At 47.8% G+C, this 6,393-nt stretch overlaps 1 long non-coding RNA gene across 1 annotated transcript; it reads left to right on the top strand.

The window, feature by feature from the left end:
- Nucleotides 1–630: 630 nt before the first annotated feature.
- LOC112887549 lies at nucleotides 631–3,367 on the top strand. The gene is made up of 2 exons (XR_003227586.1): nucleotides 631–1,067; nucleotides 1,168–3,367. It is a non-coding gene; the product is annotated as an uncharacterized LOC112887549 (long non-coding RNA).
- The last annotated feature ends 3,026 nt before the right edge of the window (nucleotides 3,368–6,393 follow it).

A 6,393-nucleotide genomic window follows, 5' to 3' on the forward strand; every position in this document is an offset into this window, starting at 1 on the left:
GGGGGGGGGGGGGGGCTCCAGGCCGCCGCACGACACGGGCGCGGGCACAGATCCGCCGCGGGGGTGGGGGTTGCTGTAGGCGGCAGATCCGCCGGGGGGGGGGGGCGGCGCGGGGGGCAGGGGCGCCGGCCGCTGGCCGGGGGCGGGAGGGCGGCGCCGCGTGGCGGAGGGGAGGGAGAGGCCGGTCACTCACCTGCAGAGGGGAGAGCGGCGGGAGGTGATGGGCAGCGGGGCTCGAGCGCGCGTGGAAGGCGAGCGCTCGTGTCCGCTCCTTTTTACCGAGCGGTCTCGTTCCGGATCTTGGGGGTATATTCTCCTGCTGGAGCGGCTCCGCTCCACCGTTCTTCAACCAAACGTACATAAAAATAGAACCGCTACATTCCGTCTCCCCTCGTTCCACCAACCAAACACACGCTAGGTCTGAGCGATCACGCCGGCCGCCATCTCGCAGATTAAGGACCCTCCATCAAAAACGCATCGAGCCGTCCCACTCCTCGTCGATGCCATAGGGCACGTACAACGCCCAGCCAGCCTTGCCACATCAGCGGAGTCCTCCGTGTACATCATCTCTATCTCTGTCTCTATATATCTCTAATACGGAAAAGAGGCTGAGGTTCGTCGTACCTCACCCCGTCGTCGTACGTCGCCCCCCGCTCGTTCCATCATCCCGCCGCTGGACAATCTGAGCCGCGTGATATTCCCGCATCGCCGCTCGCCAAAATCAACCGCCTTGCCCATCGCGCCGCGCCCCACGCCCTTCCCTTCGCCGCGCCGCCGCCGCCAAGCGCGCCGCAGATCCGCTATCTCCCCGCCGCGACTCGTGCCGTGGTGCCCGCCGCCACGGATCCGCGACCTCCCCGCCCCGACTCCCGCAGCGGCTGCGGAGCCACCGCCGCCATCCATCGACCCATCGCGCGAACACGCCGCCGCCGCCATCCGTCGTCTCATCGCGCGAACACGCCGGATCTGCTGCCGTTCGTCATCCCCATCGCGCGAACATGCCGAGCAGAGGGCTCGACCATCGACCGGCTGCGCCGTCCCCTACCCCCTATCTTTTCCCCAACGAGGTGAATCTGCTATCTTGCTTCCTGGCTCCATTTTGAGTCTTCAATCTGCAGCATTTCTCGACGTCAATGGGCCCTCACCAACGAATCCCTCCTCGGCAAGTTCCGTCCGACCTTTCTTGATCTCAAGAGGGTTCTTACAGGTACCCACGTAAGAAACCATGGCTTGCCTGTGTGCGTGTGTGCAGGCACCCACAAAGCCATGGCTGCCATGAAGGATTCAGAACTCGGAGGCAAATCAGGTATCCAGGTTGGTCACGGCAAGGGCATGGCAAGGGGAAGAAAGGGAAAAAAATGGAGAGGAAGAAAATATCATGACCTATACTGAACCAAAATAATTTCCGTCATTTAAGGTTGGCTTAGGATGGAAAATTAGGGGTAATTTGATCTAAAATTCTTTCTATTCACAAGGATAGCTGCAATACAGTATTTTAAGACAGCAGTTCTGATGGATTTTTGGTCAAACAGTTTCATGGTATTACATGGTATACTAATACTCTGATTTGGTAGAATAGTATGCATAGTAGTAGAGATTTTGATGTGATCTAGGGCATGACTTGACAATTATTTGAATATACCATAGTTTGTTGTAAAACATTTTCTATTCGACTATTGGAGGACATTGCAATAAGTCACTTGGTCGGCTAACTTTGTCTTTCATGGGGCTCTAGAGATATGAAATAGTGAAGCTGGTCAAATGATGAGAGCAAATAATAAATCAGGAAATGCAACTATGGAAGAGCAATGGTTTCATTTATTCTGTTATTTTTTTTCTTTCAAAATAGCATCAGGTCAAAGCAACCAGTGAGCAAGCACAATTGGGGAGCCAAATTTACATTTTGCATTTCACTTTTACCATATTGACTTGTGCTTTTCTTTTGCTGTGATATGCTCTGCAGTAAAAGCTAGATTGTTTTTTATGTCTGCTACAGTGCATTCATTTTATTTGTCATTCGTGTGTTACAATTTTTGATACAGTGATGTCCATGCTCTATTTATGTAGGTACACTGAAACTAATTAGTCCAAGTAGAGATATGGTAAATCAGTTTAACATCTGAAATAGTTGCAGAACTACTAAACTAAGTTTAATATCTTTCAAAATTATTTGGTGATCTGCATCTTTCTGGTATATCAGGCATAAACAAAAATGTGCATAAGTATCAGTGGTTATTTACTCTAATAACTAAGCTAATTCTTTTCATGTGATTTGAGTTGAATTATGATATAGTTTCTCAAGTTTTACTATAGTCATTAAAGTCGAATCAAGTTGTGGTATATTTATTGACTTTGTTCCTTGAGTCAATAACTAAGGATGTTGACAAATGCAGGGGAAAAAATTTAGTTCCCCTTTCAGCTCATGAGGGCACAAAAGGAGTAGTGGTAGAGGCAGGACCACTCCTGCAGCACATATCTGGTGTGGGTGCCATAGTGTAGATATGTGCAACTCAGAGCTAGGTTGTTACAAATGGTGATACATTAATACAACTATATTCTCCAGTTATTCTATTTGGCCCTGACCCACCATGCTTGTTCTATTGCCATCATAATAGCTTTAGTGTCATTCATCACTGGTTCTGTAGTCTGTGTGATAATAACTTAAGCTTGCTATGGTTAAAGATTGCATTTAGAAATGAACCTGTAGGTGAAGTTTTATCTGCCTAAGGTTTAAGTATGCATATTCAAAATAGCCAGTAACTTGACTTCTAATTGTTATGTCTGGAGTACTCGCATGTCAACCAACGGCAGGTATGATGTTATTGCCGCTGTTGATTCTCATTTCCCTGTGATAAAATAACCTAGATAAGCCGTGCATATCAAAACAACTTAGATAAGATATATGATGCTCGGGAAATCGACTGCCTCTTTTATTTAGTGCTAAAATTTGAGTAATACTTGCCCAACAACGCCAATGGGAAAGTGATGAATCCAATTTGGATTTTTTTAACCATATTATTAGGTACACTGAGATAGTTTTATGTGAAGCTTTGTCTAACAACTTGAATATATGTGCAGAAGTTATTCTATACAGAGGGGTTGTAGAGCACATTGACAACACACTGATTTCCAGTGCACAAAGGTTTAAGCTTTGTCTTCCTAATAGACCGGAAATGCCTTTGATTATTTGTGTTTGTCCCTATATGTTTGTCTATGATTTTAATCCATTGTCTGTCCTTGTCCTGTGAAAATATTATATAGATCATGTCTGTATGTGTGCTTGTTTTATCTTGCTAAAGTACTACTGTAAGTACTACGCCATTTATTTATGAGAATAAAAGGTCTTGGACTATTTCGTCGCACAACATTAATTATATTTTTGAATTGACTATTTTCATTTGATATGTTCGTTCTAACTTTCACACTACTAATGTCTTGTTGAATACTTCGTTTATTGCACTATAAATCTTTTGTTGTCCATAGCAATACACGGACACGAACCTAGTCCAAATAGGGTATTGGTCATTTTTTTTTCCTCCTCCATTCCTCGCCTCGTCGTACGTCGCCCCTTCGTATGTCGCTCCACGCTCGGTCCATGGTCCCACCGCTGGACAATCTGAGCCGCGTGATATTCTCGCATCGCCGCTTGCCAAAATCAACCGCCTTGCCCATCGCACCGCGCCCCACGTTTCGCTTCGCCGTGTCGCCGCGTGACTCCCCCACCCCAACGCGGAGCCGCCGCCGCAAGCGCGCCGCAGATCCGCTATCTCCCCGCCACGACTCGTGCCGTGGGGCCGCCGCTGTGGATCCGCGACCTGCCCGCTCCGACTCCCGCAGCGGCTGCGGAGCCACCACCGCCACGGCCAACGCGCGGGCCCCACCATGCCACGAAGCTGCCGCCGCCTGACTCCCGCCGCATGCAGCTGACGGTTCCCCTGCCCCGCGTTACCTCCATGGAGCCGGGTCGTCCGACGCACGAGCACCGCCATCGTAAACCCATCGACGCGGCTGCCCCATCGTGCCAACGACGCCACACTCCCCTCGCGCGGAGCTGCCTCCGCCCCATCATCCGAAGTGTCGCGCGGAGGGAGGGGATGCCGCGTCGTCCTCGATCCCGTCGACGCCGCCCTCACGTAGTGCGGAGCCGCCGCCGTCCATCGACCCATCGCGCGAACACACCGCCGCCGCCATCCATCGTCCCATCGCGTGAACACGCCGGATCCGCTGCCGTTCGTCGTCCCCTTCGCGCGAACATGCCGAGCAGAGGGCTGGACCGTCGACCGGCTCCGCCGTCCCCTACCCCCTATCTTTTCCCCAACGAGGTGAATCTGCTATCTTTTTTTTTTTTGATGGAACAGGAGGGGTTTGATCCCCTACTGGTTATAAATATATTGAAGGGAGAAAAAGTTGTTACAAAGACAAGCTAAGAAACAAAGAAAGAGACAAAGAAAATAAATAGACAGATACAATCTAAGTAAAATTGTTCAGCCATTCTTCTAGGAGCACTTGATGACTTGGCTTGGCTCGAAGCATAAGCAGGCCTAGTTCCTTCTTGAAGTGTGATCGACATCCTTGAAGTGTTGGGGGCAGGCTTTGGAAGATGAGGTTATTCCTGGCAGTCCAGATAGCCCAGCATAGGAGTATAAAACAACTCATGAAGAGAGGAGATTGTAATCCATGCTTGCAACCTTCATCAGCTTCAAAAGCTGTGGATTGGGGTGGAAGTTGTATATTCAAGAAGTTCCAGCATTGTTGTGCAAAGGGGCATCCAAAGAACAGGTGTTCTAGAGTTTCCTCAGTTGCTGGATTGCATAAGACACAATCAAAGGATGGTAAATCCATTGTCTTCCTTCTAAGGATGTTCCTTGTGCTCAGCCTATCACGAAGGAGTAACCAGCTGAAAACTATGTGTTTGTTTTGGCAACTTGATTTCCAAATCCATTTGAAAGCCGGGTGGACCAGGGCATGACCTGTGATCTGCTTGTAGGCCCGTGTTGAGGAGTAAGCATTGTTTCCCCAGATGTAGTTCCAGATATCTGAATCTTGTGAAGTAATAATACTCTGTAGGAAGATTTCTAAGATCTGCATTTGCTCAAAAGCTATTTCGGAGAGGGGTAGATGGAACAGTCTATGAAAAGGAACTGTTGCTACTGCCCTTTGATGAGTGATGCTCTTGTTTTTCACAAAGGAGAATAATTCTGGGTAAGCTTGGCTTGGAATAAAACCCTGCCACATATCTGACCAAAAGAGGCATGTAGATCCATTGTGGAGTTCCACCTTGGCTATCCCTTTAAAAATGTCAAGCAATTTGAGAAGATCTCTCCACCAAAAGGAGCCCTTCTTTGTGTGGTTTGGTAGTCTCCCATTGCTGTAGTGTTTCTCCCACACTAGATGGACCAGGGCGTGTCCACTTTGTTAAAAAACTTGTGTAGGTATTTGAGCAGTAGGGCTTCATTTTGTGTCTTTAAGGTTTAGAACTCCCAATCCTCCCTCTTCTTTGGGCAGGCAGACCATAGACCAGGCTGCTTTTGGAGGTTGCTTTGCATTGATGTTGGACCAACCCTCTCCATAAACAATGCTTTCTATATTTATCAATCTGTTTAATCACTGTGATGGGCAGGAGAAGAGTACCGAGTTGGAACATTAGCATGGCAGTAAAAATTGCATTAGTCATCTGTAGCCTGCCTGCCTGAGATAGAAAGGTAGAAGTGGCTACCAATCTCTTTTCACATTTTTTGATCAGTGGCAAGAAGTCGTCTACAGCTGGTTTAGTTGTTCCCAGAGGAATGCCAAAGTATGTGAAGGGGAAAGAATCAGTGGAGCATGCAAAAGAATTTGCTAAAAGATTTAGTCTGTCGTGTGAAATATTGACGGTACCATCAGAGATTTGTTGTAGTTCACAATCAGGCCAGTAGTGCTTGAAAAAATATTGAGAAGCTCCTGAAGTGTTTGAAGCTGTTGTGGGCATCCTTCCATAAAGATTAGGGTGTCCTCTGCATACTGAACAATAGGAAAATCTGTGGTGTATTGGCATGGTATTGGAAGGTTGAGCCTGCCTTGGTCTTTGGCTTTGTTGATAAGAGTTTGCAAGAAGTCTGCCGCCAGCACAAAGAGAAGAGGAGAAAGGGGATCACCTTGTCTAACTCCTCTTTTACAGTGAAATGTTTTTCCCGGCACTCCATTGCGAAGGACTGAGGAGGTTCCTGATGAAAAGATATTGTGCCTCCAATTGAGCCGCTGTTGACCAAAACCTTTTGCTTTCATGAGGGTTAGCATGGCCTGATTCTCCATTTTGTCAAATGCTTTCTCAAAGTCAAGCTTAAGAATGATGATTTCCTTTTTTGATTGCTGGCAGAGGTGGAGATATTCTAAGGTCCAGGCTAGACAGTCTTG

This window comes from Panicum hallii, chromosome 3 (assembly GCF_002211085.1).
Source record: "Panicum hallii strain FIL2 chromosome 3, PHallii_v3.1, whole genome shotgun sequence".
Lineage (NCBI taxonomy): Eukaryota > Viridiplantae > Streptophyta > Magnoliopsida > Poales > Poaceae > Panicum > Panicum hallii.